This window comes from Ambystoma mexicanum, chromosome 10 (assembly GCF_040938575.1).
Source record: "Ambystoma mexicanum isolate Mex_15411 chromosome 10, UKY_AmexF1_1, whole genome shotgun sequence".
NCBI classification, from domain to species: Eukaryota; Metazoa; Chordata; class Amphibia; order Caudata; family Ambystomatidae; genus Ambystoma; species Ambystoma mexicanum.
This window is the reverse complement of record NC_090932.1, coordinates 133,585,229-133,601,695: the sequence shown is the minus strand read 5'-3', so window position 1 is coordinate 133,601,695 and position 16,467 is coordinate 133,585,229.

The window sequence follows — 16,467 nt, the reverse complement described above, 5'->3', positions numbered from 1 at the left end:
TTTAATGGCTTGTTGTCAGAGTGAAGCTCCCCTTCCCAAAGCTACCCACCTTGTTGGTAGTGAAAACTGAAGTGATCAACAGGGGAATTAAATATATGGGAATCAGAGCATTAATGCCCTGGCTTCTGATGAATGCAATTTTCCCTTAATTCTGAACCAACCATTAATCCCTCTAAAATCATTCCCTAGAGATGTATTCAATAAACAGAGTGAATCAAATAAAGTTGAAGGCTGCATTCGGGATACAAAAAGGAACCAGAACATTGGGAACTTCAAGTCCCACAATGCCTTAAGTACTCAGATGAGGAAGAGGTGCTCAGAGGCACAAATCTGCAGCCTGCAGTCTAGTGGTTCTAATGACCCACACCTGAGCGGAACTTTTGAATATTTAAAGCCTCCTCTGGTGCAGGACATTCGAACAAGAAAGTGGAGCAGTAGCGGGAATTGCCAGCCGCAGTTGCAGCAGCAGAGACAGGAAGACGTTGGAGTCACAGCTGTCTTTGAAGAGGAATTTGGTCCTGAGAAGGTCTTCGGAGTTGAAAACCTGAAGTGCAGAGGTCGTGTAGCGGGAAGCAGTATTTTGACAGGCTAACCTGTGGGAGAAAGAAGCTCTCCTTAATTCATGCCTTGTGCCGTTGGCTGGCAAGCACTGGAGTGCAGGAGGAGCAAGACAGGTTCATTTCCTGCACAGGCCACAGGAACACAACCAAAGCTGTCATATGTTCAGGAATCAACAGAAGAAGCAGCAGACGCATCTAGAGAGACCAGTGAGTTGGCATGTATTAGGTAACCCGGGAACACTCTGTACTAGAACGCTGACTGCAAAACAAATATTTTAAATACTGAACTAATGCAAGAAAGTCATATTGGAGTTATACTCACTCTGAAGGAAGTAACAAGAGAATAATATTGCTGAAAGAGGTATTGGCATAGTTGGCCTAATGCCAACTTGACCTACTCCGATTTTTGTATCTTTTTGATCAAATTCAGTAGGTCAAAGAGTATATTTTAATAAAAAAATAGTTGTGGTGTGGGTAAGGGAATAGGTTGAGGTGGGGAAGTCAGTGGAGGTATGCGAGGGGGTCTCCCCCACATAAGCGGGGTAGCCGGGGGTCTACCTCCTGAGTAGGTAAAAAAAAAATAGCAGTAGGTAAAGTATTTTAGGTCAAACAACCCATATCCCTGCAAGATTGTAACCATTATTCCCAGAGTGAGGAAGAGGCAAGAAGCAGCAGTTAACCTATATGAGTTTAATTCATCTATACGTATGAGTGACAGATTCCTTTTATTAGAGTGTTTTCCTTTAGTTATATTTTGATAGGCAGGGAAATCCTGTTTAGGTTAGGGATAGCCAGGCGTTTGTCACACCCTTACGAGTTAATAAAATGGCTACTTGTGAAAACTCTTGACCAAGTTTTCCCGCTTTGCATTTCTGACCCCTCACATGTTCAAGATATTACAAGCACATGTATTTCACTTTGGTTGGTCGACCGCTGTGGTTGTACACCTGAGAGGATGATATGGCTGAGGCAGAAACCCTTAGTTTCATTGAAAACCAAAGACAATCAGTGATTAGTGGCCCTTCTACTGACAATATATATCTGACACAGGTACTTTAAATATAAGCATTACTGGTGAAAGACTGTTGAGGCAGAATACTTGAAGGCCAATATTCTCCCTTTAGGTCATCAAATACAAATGGCCTCAGTCTTAATTTTAGAGGATGAAGACTATAAAATAGAGTTCTGCCAAATAGCTACAAAATGCAGTCGATATTTACTGCTGCACATGATTAACACGGTGGCATATTTGGCTACAGAGATAAACCAGGAGAGAAGGTTTATGAACAGGCATTTTACAGCTAACACTTTCATCACAGATGCACAAAGTAAACTAGACTCCATTAATAAAGAGATGGAAGAGTTCAACACATTTAATTTACAGAAGAAATAAAGAAATCAATATATTTTCAAAGGAAAGACCTTATCATTATCTACTAGCTGACTAACTACAATGTTTTATAGTCAATCACAGAAACAGCAGCAGGATAGTAGAATGGGTAACAATCTCAGACACTAAAATTGCTGCATTAAAACACAGATGGAGACTGGCAACAGATCTTTTTTTAAGGCAGATGGCAATCATGTGGTCGAAGACATCACAACAATGGAACCACCTGAACCAGAGAGGGCAGGACACATTTAGCACCATGCAGGTTAACTACACACATTAGAAATACCCATTTTCAACATATCATCAATTATTTTATCCGAGGCTCAAACACATTTACTATCTAAGGTTCTCAACTTTGTTCTGACACAAAATTGTATTGCAGTACAGACAACATTGGAAGTCAAAAGATTTTTTTAGAAAAATCAGTCTAAAAGTGTTCTTCGATAGGAAGAAATGCATAGGAGAGCAAGCTTATATTCTTCAAACCAACATTTTCCTTTTCTCTCTGTGACAATGACATGCCACCCAAGATGCTTTTGATTGAAAAAATAATTCTTACTATCAATCTTCACTGACCCCTTGAAATTTTAACATCACACTAAATGAACATAAAGAAATGAAAGAGTTGCAACAAAATAAAACCTGCCAACAAGGGAGGATGCATTGTCATCATGAATATGACCCAATATGTACACATGGTTAAAGTACTGTTGAACAATATGAAACATTACTCTAGAAAAACTTTGACCCTTCAGGGAGTTTGATGATCCAATCACAAAAGCTGTGTACCAAGGGAGTAGATTTAGGCATTCTTAACAAAAAGGAGGCAATATTTCTTATGCCTAGAGATATACAGAATCCAGTTATATGCCCTACGTAAGATCCACAAAAATAGACAAACACTCTGGGCCGCTCCATAGTCTCACTGTGTGGTTCATTATTGGAACCAAGTGAGCAATATATTGATTAATTTCTTCAAAATGTGTAACACTCTCAAGAGCTTATTTAAAAGACATCATATCAGCAATTAACATACTAGAAAGATTGGAATATTGGGCCAAGACTGAGTGCCTTGTGGTGTGCGATATTGCAGCAGTCAATACCAACATACCACATTTAGAAGCCCTGGAAACCCTTGCTAAGAAATACAGTGATCATCTAGGCCCACACACAGTTCAGACAAAATTTGTATTGGACTAGCTGCACATTTCAATATGTAACAACTATTGTGAGTGTGGAACTGAGCTATTTCTATAAAAGAAAGGAACAGCAATGGACGCATCCTTTGCGAATATATACATGTCGGAATTTGAAGACAGACATATGTTATCAAACAACCTTATTCAGATTGGATTTGTAGTTGGAAACATGTTTTTTATCTGGAAGGAAAAAAAATACACGTTTGGGACTGTTTGGGGTATTGGCCTGAAGACCTCCCTAATCAATATTGTAGCACATTCGAATCTTCAGTCTTTATCATTTTTCGTGATTTCTATTGGCACAAAAGGTGGCCCTAATCTAACTTGGCCTTCAACCATGCTGAACTATACCCTTGTGAATTACTAGCCCTAAATTGTGCTGGTTGCTAGGCTTATCTAGGGTTAGGGAAATAAAAAGGGAAATAAGACCCTGTGTTTCATAAAAAGACTGCTTTTTGTAAACCAATCGGTCAATCTTTTATCATATCTACCAAACAAAGATAACTAATAAAACATAGACACTTTCTCTTTTGCAAGGCAGATGACACATGCACAGATGGCTATGGCATGTGCCTATTAATTATTTTGAAGAAACATATTGTTCTTTTTGAGTGTGTTGGAAGGTTAGCAATAGGGCAAGTTCCGTCTTGGCTATCCCCTAACCCTAGATAAGTGGAGCAACAAGCACAATTTAGGGCTAGTAATTCACAAGGGTATAGTTCAGCATGGTTGAAGGGCAACTTAGATTAGGGCCACATTTTTGATCTGGAAGGGACATGCTGAGTGACTACAGATATTTATGGAGTGCAACAATCAATGTAACTCAAATTTAGAATCCAGTTGTCAGTTCAACACAGACCTTGTATAATTTATAGATTTGTCAACTGACACAGAAACTGGTCCCTTTTTACAACCTTGTACCGTGAAGAGACAGACCATAATTCTGTTTTGCAATACTCAAGTCAACATCTAAATACCTTGAGAGACAACTTACAATACAATCAGTTCTTGTGACCAAGGCGGAATTGTACTTTTCAAGAAGACTATGAGATGCATGCTAACATAGTTATAGAGAGATTGTCTAGACAAGTTTGATTTATGAGAAAGGATGCAGAGCAAGCCATCCTTTTAAAAATAATATGTTAGTTGTGGCCTGCGCACAGCAGTTGGGAAACACACGCGCAAAGAAAATGTGCAATGTTTTACAGCTATCGGAAACCAAAGCTGGCAAGGCCTGAGGTGAACATGTCAAGTACCAGAAAATAACCTACCACTTTTAGTAAAATGGGGAATTGCCTAATCCGAGGAGAAAGAACAGCAGTTATAGCAAGAACAAATGCATTTACATTTGTCTGCTGTGGGTACTCATTTTCTTCTACAGAAATAAAGAGTCAGGATTAAGGAACCTACCAATGTTAAATATATGGACTGTTGATAGAGTTTTTAAAGGCAATGCAATATGAATGGTGGTGTTCTATGAAACTATGCAAATTAAAAGCTGCAATTGTGACTGAAACCAACTTTAAATTGAGCCAGCATTGAATTCTGTGATAAGGGAATCCTTTCAACTCACAAAGATCCTCCCTCAGCATACCACATGGTAGGAGAGATAAGTACCCATCCCAAGCAAATAAACACTTTAAGGCTGCCCACTGCAGATAAGCACCCTCCTTCAAACAGGCAAAGCACACCAGAATGCATTTTAAAGTTTAATTGTGGTGTTGTATTACTTCCACTGTTTTTCTGTTAGGGGGTACCGTTTAAAAAAATGATTTCATTTCAGATTAATCTGTGGTCGTACTCAATCAAATCTAATAGCACCATCTTGCAGACCTTCCTGAATGAAATAATTTAACACTTGACAGGACTGCATGCCTGGAAACTCATGAAGATGAAACAGAAGTCATACCATAAAACCACACATTGCAAAGGCTCTTTCAACAGCCATGCTCTGAGCCCTAAAGACTATATGAGCCAGGCCTGATCCGACAAGAGGAGATCTCCAGCCTTGACTCAATGGAACATTACTGTGTCCATAGTCTGTGCATCTAGGCAGAAGAATTTTTATTGTAATGCATTATTGTGTGAGAAGGAAAAAGCCCTTTATATGTACATTGAATTTTTTATATTGCCTGTATCTCTGGAACTGAACCTCTTAGAGAACTATTTAGGTGTTGAAATGTTCAGCTGAAAACCTTCTATTAGATGAACCAATATGGTGTTAGTATGCAAATTAATATGCAATAGGCAAATTTACATTTTGTTTCATGATTTGATTGATTTGATTTTTTTGCATTTGTAACGCGCACATGACGAACTTGATTGCATATTAGCGCAGATTACATCAGCAGAGGCAGATGATATAGATCAAAATGATGCCCGCAAAAAATAAGCGGTCATCTATCTAAAGAGAAAGGCTTTCAGTGCTCGGCGAATTTCCACAATCTGGGACCAAAAAACACAGAATCTTCTGTCACCTCGAGATATATGAGCTCATTGAGGAATGATCAGGAGATGACTGTCGCTGGAGCCTAGTTGTTTCATTGGGTAATATGGCTGAATTAGCTCTCTTAAATACAGAGGAACAATGCCATTTATGCACTTAAAAATAATGCAGGCTGTCTTGAATTTAATGCGGTCAGAAATTGAAAGCCAGTGTAGCTCCTGACGGTATGGGGACACATGAGTAGATTTGTTTAATTTAAATATCAGTCTGACAGCCGCATTCTGTGCTCTCTGAAGCCGCAGGAGCTGTTTGGAAGGGATGCCCAACAATTGACTATTGTAGTAGTCAAAATGGGCACTGGTTAACGCCCCTACCACAGAAGCATGATCCTCTTTAGGAATGTAGGGAAGTGCTTGACGTAGCATTCTCAGGACAAAATGGACTGCTTTAGTCTTTGCTCCCACCTGTGCTTCACTGCCAAGATCTTCTTGCCACATACATCCCAGACTTTTAATTTTTGATACAAATTTTACACTTTTACCCAGAAATGTTGGGACAGGCAATTTCTTGGCAGCCATCAGCAGATGCTTTGGTCCGAATATTGTGAGTTTGGTTTTAGCAGCATTGAGCTGTAAATAGTTCTTCGATATCCAGCTGCTCACTTCTGCCAAACATTGCCCAAGTTTGCTAAATTCTTCCTGAAAATTGATGAGTATTGTCAGCATATGATTGGAAATCCAACCCATAGCATCTTAAGATTTACAGAAGAGGTCAGATATATAGATTAAACAACAATGGAGACAGGGAGGATCCCTGTGGGACTCCACAGCTCAGACAGATGAGGTCCGACAGGAACGCTCCCAATCTCACACGCTGCTGACGATTAGTCAGAAAAGACCTGAACCAGTTCAATGCTGAATCAGAGACTCTTCCTACCTCCTGTAGTTATTCCAAGAGGATTTCATGATTTACTGTATATGTGTTAGCTCCCCTTGGTCCGCGACCTTCAACAGTTCATCCTGTACTACTAGGAGGATGGTCTCAGTTCCATATTTTGGTTGGAATCCTGATTGGAATTTGTCTAATAATAATTTGTGTTCAACAAACTCCTGGAGCTGATTAGTGACCACCTTCTCAAGAATGTTTGCTGGCCATGTCAGTCCTGCAATGGGACGGTAGTTTTGCAGAACCTCTATGTCCTGTGATGGCTTTTTCAATAAGGGTGAGACAATGGAAAGCTTTAGGCTCTCTGGAACAATCCCAGTCAATAAAGACTTATTAACAAAAGTGGTAATAAATGGGGTTAGCTCATGTGCCAATTCTTTGGCTACATAGGCTGGTAGGGGAGAGAGAGAATCAATTGTTAGTTTAAGAGTGCTAATGAGTTGATAAATATCTTCTTCGGCAACTGGGTGAAAGTCAAAGCAGATGATAGAGTCTGATTTTGGGGACTGTCAGGCTTATATATCGCAGGATATATCGCAGGATTTGTTATACATATCAGTGGGTTTTTTAGAGACTGTCTCTTCAATGTCTGCCCTTATTTGTTCGATCTTATCTATAAAGAAAGAGTTGAACAGATTAGCTTGTGCTTCGGTGAAATCAGGCACTGCATTTTTGCAGTCTCGGTTACAAAACCTAGATATGATAGAAAACAATTGTCTCGGTTGGTTGCTAGAGGACTGAAATTTTTTCCCCAGGAAATCTTTCTTAGTTGAAATTTATTTTCTAAAGTGGGTTTTTTAAACCATGTCTGGCTGGTCCTACCAACCAGCCTGCGTAATTCTGGTAAATTAGCTGAGAAACAAGCTTGAGAAACCTTTTTGGCTTTTGGTTTTGGCTGAGCTAATTTGTTGCAAATAATGCTCAAAACGGAGGATCCCATAGCGAAAAACTCCTCACATGGAGCTATAGGGTCAATGGAAGCAAGGGACCCAGAAATGTCAATGCCAGCAATTTTGTCTAGGTCTCTGGCTTTCCGAGAATAGGAAGCCTGTCTAGTCTTGGTGTTGGATTTGGCCTGGTTGGATGTACTCAATACAAGGATTTTTACAACGTGATCCGACCAGTGAACTGGCATAAAATCGTTCATAGTCATGCATCCACCACGTGTAATGACCACATCTAAACAGTGGCCCTTTATATGCGAGGGGTTAACGCCCAAAGGATGAAGGTCATGAGCGTTAAGTAAATCTTAGAGTCCTTTAGAATCTGGTTTTGTTTGATCATCCAGCCATATATTCCAATCACCCACCAAGAGCAGCTCTTTGTACTTACTCCCTTCACCACTGAGAAAGGCATCTAAATATTCTAGAAATTGTTTGCATTGTCCACGGGGTGTGTACGCTAATACTAAATGAGTAGTGGATTTAGGTGACATCTTAAAAGCCATTAGTCCCACCTGAGATTCATCACCCCAATCAAGAGTGTTTAGGTGGGAGATAGCAAGTGTTGCCTTATGAATAATTGCAAAGCCTCCTCCTCTTCTGAGTGTCCTATTGATATATTTAATTAAGAAACCATCCGGAAGCTCATGAAATACACTGGGGGAGGGCTCAGAAAACCATGTTTCTGTGATTAGTATTATATCTAAATCATAAAAATGAATAAGTTCTGCAATTTCTGTAGTATGTGCCACAGCAAATCCGGCATTCACTAATGCTGCTTTAAAATTATTCATTATCGTATTTATAATTGGGGGAAGTTGCAGTAAAGGTTTAAAAATGCGTGTACGTCTGTTTTAATGTAATGCCCTTAGAGTAATACTGCCCAAAGAGTTGTCAAGAACTTTCAGTTCAGTGGTACTATAAACAAGGTGAATCATCGTGTGAATCAATCCTTGATTAAACTTAAGTTACAAATACTTTAGAAAGAAGATACCTGATATGTGCTATGACCGGCAGCGGTTCCTGCCGACAGCATAAAAAGGCTAAAACAGGCTTCGTGTCAGACCAGTTATAGCCTGTGTGGTGGCCTGATGATACTGCGGGTATGCAACACAGAGGGCTTGTTGGGGATTGTAGTCCTTAGACCGCTCGTCCGTGTAAGGTAAGTAAATACAATCATGGCGAGTTTCTCGGGCTAAAACCAAGCTGGGCAGCAAGCGTTTTGGTATTGTGAGACGCTGTATTGCAACAAAAACACTTCAATGCAACACCTCACATTTAGATTTAGATTTCAATAAAAACTATTATATCAGCATAAATCAATTTTAGTCAATCTCAATCAATATTGATTCACATAAAATCACTTAAAATCAATTTAAAACTCTCTAAAGCATTCTAACAGAGTATGGGTCTTAGTAACTGCTCAAGTGCAACGGGCCTGCACTGAAGCATAGCAATTTGTTTCTAAAACTGTCCGCGTCACGCTGACGTGGCCAGTTTTCTGACATTTTAAAGTAAAGGTGCACGCTAGTGTGTCATATATTCTAGCATCCACCTGGATGAGCCTGTTATTTTGAGATGGGAAAATAATTTGAATATAAATGTAGAAATGAGTTAAAGGGATAAATCTATATCACAGAAATTATTCATGATATCATCAAACTTGCACCAATTGATTTGTGCTAGAGAGAAATATGATGAGCCTATTATTAAAGTGGTGATATGTGTGGAAATCACAAATTTAGAATGTTGCAATATTTTATGCAAGAAATACCAGAGATGGGAGGGAAACTGGGTGTAGAATTTACTCCATTGACTGCCCCATTCTTTAGTAAGCCCAATGACTCGAACAAGGGGAATGTTTACTATGATGTCACTTTTGGAACACTGCCCAATCACATATATTGATCAATTAGATTGGGGAAGGTATACACACCTCAAAACATTGTTTTTTTTTCTGTTCAATCAATGAAAGGTCAAGCCTTCACAGATTGATGGAGCCAAAGAAGAATAGATAACAATGGCAAAGAGAAGAAATAGATGGCCTTCCTTTTGGACTCATTGATGGATTGTCAGCAGCGAGTGTAAGTGAGGCCTACCAGGAATTAAAGCAGCAGGCCTTCTTCAGTGAAAGAGAAAGCAGATAGGTGGTGGAGATAAGCTGATCCTACTTTACTGGATGATGCCCACCTGTTCCCAGAGTGGGAGAGTTTAACCAGTCCTTAAGAGGCTGCCACTTGTCCTTACGTGGGTCCCACCTGTCTCTGATTCAGCCAAAAGAAATCCTGATGAATTCCTGGTGTGAGTATAATCTAAAAGGGAAGTAATCGTGTGGGCAAGGATGCTAAAAAGGGAATTCGAAAAATCCTTGCTCTGTTCTTTGTTAGTACTGAGGGGTGTACATATATAGATTGATTGTGTATCCTGAGACGTTAGGGAACATTTCAGAAATGTATCTGCTTCTGAAAAAAAGATATATTTTATAGATTAGGTCCCATGGTGTGTATACAATGAGATCGACCTGAGCCTTTTCTCTGGCAATGAAGTCTAGCAAAGAAGAACTATTAACAGGTGTCAAAAAGGTCATCTTACTTGCATTCTGTAACGGTGCAGAAGTACAAGTCTGACCCAGTGGTGGCATGTTTATTGACAAATACTTTTATTTATATATAAAAGTAAAGAAAAGGAAAACTGATGTGGCCCTTTTTCTAAGAGAGGTTGCCCTACCTCAACAAAAAGACTAAGGGCTCTGTCAGGATGTCCAATAAAGTACAATATCCACCGTCCTGTGTCCAAACCTATTTCCGTCCCTTACACTGTGGATTAACTAAGGAAAAACCAAGAAGTGCACTGAAAAGTGCTGTTGGCTGGGATAGATTTCTTTCCTAACTTCATTTACGTGCCAGCAGATTTGTGTCTCTTGGAAGGATTTGAAGCAGTTTTTCTTGCTTGTTATCGCCCACACACCGAGCCCGCCAAAAGTGTTTAAAAATCTCAGGCCATGCTCACCAGCAGACGCTCACCAAGGTGTGCACCAATGAGTGCTGTTGGCTGTGACATGTTTCTTTATTAACGTGTATTACGTTTCAGCAGATTTGTGCCTTTTGGGAGGATTTGAAGCAGTTTTTCTTGCTTATTATTGGCCACATCCCCAGACCGGCAAAAGTGCTTCAAAATCTCGGGCCATGCACCAAGAAGTGCACTGACGAGTGCTGTTGGCAGTTTGCTGGCTTGTAGCTGGGGGTGAGGGCAGTTCTTGTTCCTACGTTTGTCCATAATTGATGAAGTAAGGCACTGTTGTGATGATAGAAGTAAAACCAAAGTATTTGTATTGCCTGAAAGACTCTATATTTATACTGCTCGAAAAGTCTGTTGTGGGCAGTTGCTTCTCACATTACATTACATAGATGTAAACTTTTGCATAACATACCTCTAAAAAATCCTCTATGATGAGGAAAAAAGAGAAGGTAGCTTTGCCTAAGAAAGACATCATTACTGTACAAGTCATATTTTCGAGTAGAAGGAATAGTATGTCGCACACTTTAGTGCTACCTCTACCCCCTTCTCTAGTTGAAACTTACAATATGGCTGGGATGGGAGTTCTGTAAAGGCCTACTTATGTGAAGAGAATGATATGAACATCGATCAGCCTAATATGAATACTAGTTTGCCTTCGTTGCCAGTAGAATTAGAGAATTTACCTCGAGAGATTCAGAAACACATTTTGGGAATGGAAGTTCTACAGTCTCCGGATGGCTCTTTCCACTCCCCCCATTTTTGGGACTGCAAAATATCTCTCCTTGCGCTTTCTGAGCATTGTCACGAGGAAGCTGGGGAAGACCCAACCATCGATGCAGGTCAGTTGGAGGTCAGCTCTCTCTGAGCTAAGCGTGAGGAATTTGATCCTCTTTGCTCCGCATTCCATACATTGCAAGAGGTGTTATGCACAGAGTTTAGAAATCACAGTGTTTTTTTTATAAAAGAGAATTCTTCATCCTTGTCTCTATTAACCAGGGAACATTCAACTCTGTCTTCTTCACTCACTATTGGGAATGAGCAGGTTCTTTTTGAATCTATGTTATGTGCATCTGATAATGTAATTTCTAATGACCTTAATATCCCACTGCATCTGCAGGCTACAAGGGAGATGGTTAGGACCCCGGTATCTAGTGTGGAAGAGTTTGGCCCTTTGGGGATAGGAGAGGATCAGAACCCTAACAAAATGAAAAAAGGGAGGAAAATCAAAAAACATTACATCATATAAACGTCTAGAACAAAACATCTCGTAAATATCTGCACTCAGTAATACAACAGGACTTCTCTGAATGCCAATTACAAGGTAAACATGATTTAACTCTTCAGGGTGAAGAGGTTGACTTTTGTGATATATCTGACCTTAATAGGAGTACTTTCAGCTTATCTATGATGGATGTGGGCTTGCATATGGAATGTGTGAAAGAGACTGATGACCTGATTCAAGTAGAGTATCAAGAAGATCGAATGAAAGGTTGGTGGATGTCATGAAACAAAAAGGGCCCAAAGTGGTAGGGAACAAGACAAAAGGCAAGACTCTGCTGCAGCCTGAGTCTGTGTTGTTTGGCATTTTTAAGCGACTTCAGATTTTGCAAAAAAAAATAATAAACAGAATAAAAAGAAAAGTATTCAGAGTGGAGACATAGTTTTATCACATCATCAGCCACCAAATTTAAATCCTGTAAACAACGGGTTAATTTAACAATTGGATACTCAAAAGAACTCAAATGCTCAGAATGTAATTAATCATTCTCTGTTAGGGGGATCTAAACCCTGTGTCTTAACAGAAGAGTCTATTAGAGAGATGCTGAAAAACATATTTGATCCAAGCCATTCAGGATGATGCATTCTGGGGCAGGGTACCCAAGTTGGAACCGTCAGAGAGGATAACATTGCGAATAAATCTCAGAGAGCCTCCCATGATGTTAATATAATAAAGCAAGAACATCTGTTGGAGGATAAGGTACTTTTGGGCGGAGGTAACAGCAATGTTTTGCCAAATACTAGACTTATTGGTTTAAATTCTTTGTCCTCTCTGACTATATTGAGAGAACTTGATAGTCTTGCTATTGCAAAGAAGGTCAGTGATCATATGACTGCAATATTTAATAACACATCTGAGGGCAAACAGGCAGAGTAATTTAAAACAACTCGACCGCATGTATGTACATAATCTCCCTGTGACATCGGTTTCCCGAATGAGGGATCCAGTTTTGCCAGAGGAACCCAGTTTAATGCTATACTATATGTTTGAGGAAGGTGGACCTGATTCATTAAATATAACTCAGGTATTGGCACTATTTACTGAGATTTATGCTCTCAGATTAATTACATCAAAAGATATTACATTGTTTGACTTTATACACCCGCTGAGGTACAATCATGTGAGGCTTGTGATCCCATCGCAAATGGTGTGTGAAGTACTTTAAAATGAAACGTATAACCTGCAGAAACTGGGTTAGGACCTATTTCCCTTTGAAGCTAGATAAACAAGCAGGAGTGGGACTCAGGGGTCTATAGGGATGGAGAATATCGAAAGTATGAGCACTAGTACAGAAAGGGTGCCCCCTGTTGAGAGAGCACAGTTAACAAAGATGAAACCAATTGGCCATGGTTGGCTTTGTCTCTGAGAGAGGCTATTCTGCAAATAAAAGACCTTAACTTTCTCTCGTGGAATGCTAGAGGATTCAACCATTTATGTACTGATATGTCCCTCTGTGATTTACTATGATTTTTCCCCATGGTTTTTCTTCAAGAGACATGGCTGGTCGCACGTCTGATATTTTATGGATATGAAATAATGAATGAACCTGCAACACAGGGATCTAGGGGTCATCCTTCTGGCGGCCTGGCTATTGCCATTCACACTGGTTGGGGCATAAGGGTAGTCAAATATTGGATTGTCACTAAGGGCATTTTAGCTGTGATAATTGAATTTGCATATACAGGCGAGTTCTATTGGTAAACGTGTACTGGAACCCCAGGGGTAACTTTGATGAAACCTTGAAAGATCTTAACGTGACCCTGGAAAATGTGTAGCTTTCTACCCCAGGGGGATAGTTGGCTGTTGCTGGAGACTGTAATGCAGAATGCAACACAGCAAGTTTTACAGGCAGTGACCATCTTATAGTTCACAACACCTTGGATTTTGTCAGTGTTTCTTTCAGAGATTTGTGTGCATGATCGGAGTGACCAGGCCCTAAATAACAGGTGTAAAATACTACAAGTAAAGAAATGGTGCCAGACACTACAGGGTTGGTGGTTGTTCAGGTTGAATGTTACTGATGAGGGTAAGGGAGCAAATACACTTACATGGTGTGGTCATTACGTATCTTCTACCATTGATTCTATATTTCTCTCAAAAGGTTTGCATGATTCTGTTATACATTTCAAAATTGTCCCTAATAATTATAGTGACAATGGTATGTTGACTTTGGAATTACATTGTGAAAAGGTGGAACAAGTACCTCAACTTTATTCTGTGGCAGTGATCGATTGATCTGGAACAATGGCCACATAGTGAAATTCAACACTGTCATGCTGAAGGACTTTGTGAGATTTCGTTTGGAAACAAAACTGTGTATGTGTTCTTTAAAAACCTTAAATCCTTATTTGAAAACTGTTTTATCAATTTGCTTAATGCGAGCAGTAAAAAATATTATTATATAGGCCTGGGGTGCACTTTTGTAATGACCAAGCTGCTTTTAGATTGCATCACTGGTCCTTGTCAATATCAGCGGTAGATATTGCAAGATTAATTGTTAAGGCCAGCTCTTCTCATGCTGGTGGACCAAATCAATTCACAAATGCTATTTTTAAACTGAATTCTGATTTATGGTCTAAAGTACTTTATGTGCTGTTTATGGACATTGTGGGTTCTAAATCAACTCCTTCCTCTTGGAATACTGCCTATGCCATTCCTGTATACCAAAAAGGGTGCCATTAAATTATCACCCAATTGCCATAATGGATGTTGATTTGAAAATATTTGCCTCTTTATTGCTTCAGCATATAGATGAATGGTGCAATACTAATAACATACTTGACCAGTTTCAGATCGGCTTTAGGAAGTCAATTGGCAGAGACGGTGTGGCTCTTCTGTTATTTACCCTTCAGTGCTTAGCATAGACAGAGAAATCTATGGATCCACAAGTGTGTAATAATAGCAAATTACGATAAGTACCCTTGTTTCTCTGTCCTAAGAACGTTGCGTTATTCAGGACATACACAGCAAGGGTTGAACCGAGCCACCTGAAGGTTTTCCATTATGGGTTAACTATGCCTTGTTTTATGGAATCATATCAGGGCAAAAAAGGTGGTGGCAATCAGTTTGTTAGCTTTTTCTTCAATTGTTAGGTTCACCACAGGTGGATACTTTGACCATAACAATAACACCCTGAAGAAGGCTGGGCCAGAGAATCACAGGGCCCGAAAATGCAGAAACTTAAGATGGCAGGCAAAGGAAATGATTAATTTTGACCAACACCTTTCATGACTAGGGTGGATTTGCTTCATATACCCTATTAGTGTCAATCATTTGCGCCACATGTTAACTCGGGTCTGGTTTACATTTGGGGTTGTAAACCAATATTCATTTTGCACAGGGCTATTGCTTTATTTAGCAAAATTAAGTAAAATTAATCTTTTATAGCTTTTGTTGGACTAACAAAATATTGTGCTATGTCCATACGTTTTCAAAGTCCCAGAGACCTTTTAACCATATGGTAGTTACAAGATACATCATGGTATGTTGTCTTTCTGTATGTGGTGGGGATTGTGGATAACACATGTGTCCTACTATGTCCTATTATGTGTCCCATTTGGCTTACTTCACCTAATCACTGTCTTACATTACAGGTCTAAAATACAGGTATTACTTGATTAAAAACAATCACTCAAACTTCTAGAGGCATCAAGCAGGGATGCATACTTGCTCCATGCCTGTTTAATTTGTATTTAAGTGACATAAGGAACTATTTAAACTCGGCAGCATTGGCTACGCCCAGGTTTCACAATCTAAAACCTATCTGGCTTGCCTATCCTGATAATTTTTTTAATCTTCAACCTTACCCTGATTTGTCTACAGTGCCTCCTGGCTGCATTTGCTAACTTCACCTCGGGTCACAAACTCAAGATCAATCCAAACAAAACAAAAATACTACATTGTACAAATAAGAAAAAAAGTAAATCGCTTATTTGGATAATTCATCAGAGCCCTTTGGAAAAAGTCAATAGTTTTATGTATTTGGGTTTCCTCATCTTTGTTAAACAGCCCAAACGACTTGTTGGTGGTTGGCTGTTGGCCCATGTGGCAGCACTTTGCAATCAACTTTCATGGGTTGACTCGAGGTTGGGCACTCACAATTGATACTTTCCATTCTTACGACTTGCTGAAACATCTGCGATTTGACTTTAAAACAGCTGGAGTCATTGTTCTTTATCGCTCTATCCGCATCTGTCTATCAGACGCCTGTTTATTCGGTTTTGATGGAATTTAATCCACACCAGGGAAACACTCTGTTGACTCTTTGTCAAATTAATGTGGCCTTTCCCGCTTCTGACATTTTTCAACATCAACCAAAACTTTGGAGCATCTATTAATTCATTGTTCCTATCTCAGAAGCAATTGAGAACTGCACTTCAGGAGATTTCTAACAACTTTGGCCCTGATGTCAAATGACTCATTTTGACACTTTTGCTTAGCTGTACGAACCACCTCATTGTTCTTGGTGGTTACAGGCTTTTTAACATAATAAAAATTGGAGTGAGATTCTGTTGCCATTGTCTACTCACTCATTACTTAATAAACTATTTTTATTTTTTGTATGATATTTTTGAATTTTATCCAGAAAGGTATGTAATCTGTTTGAAGGGATCTTATCAATATGATATTAAATCTGTGAAACAATAATGCATTTTGCATCCTTCAACGATTTTGTACATTGTCAGA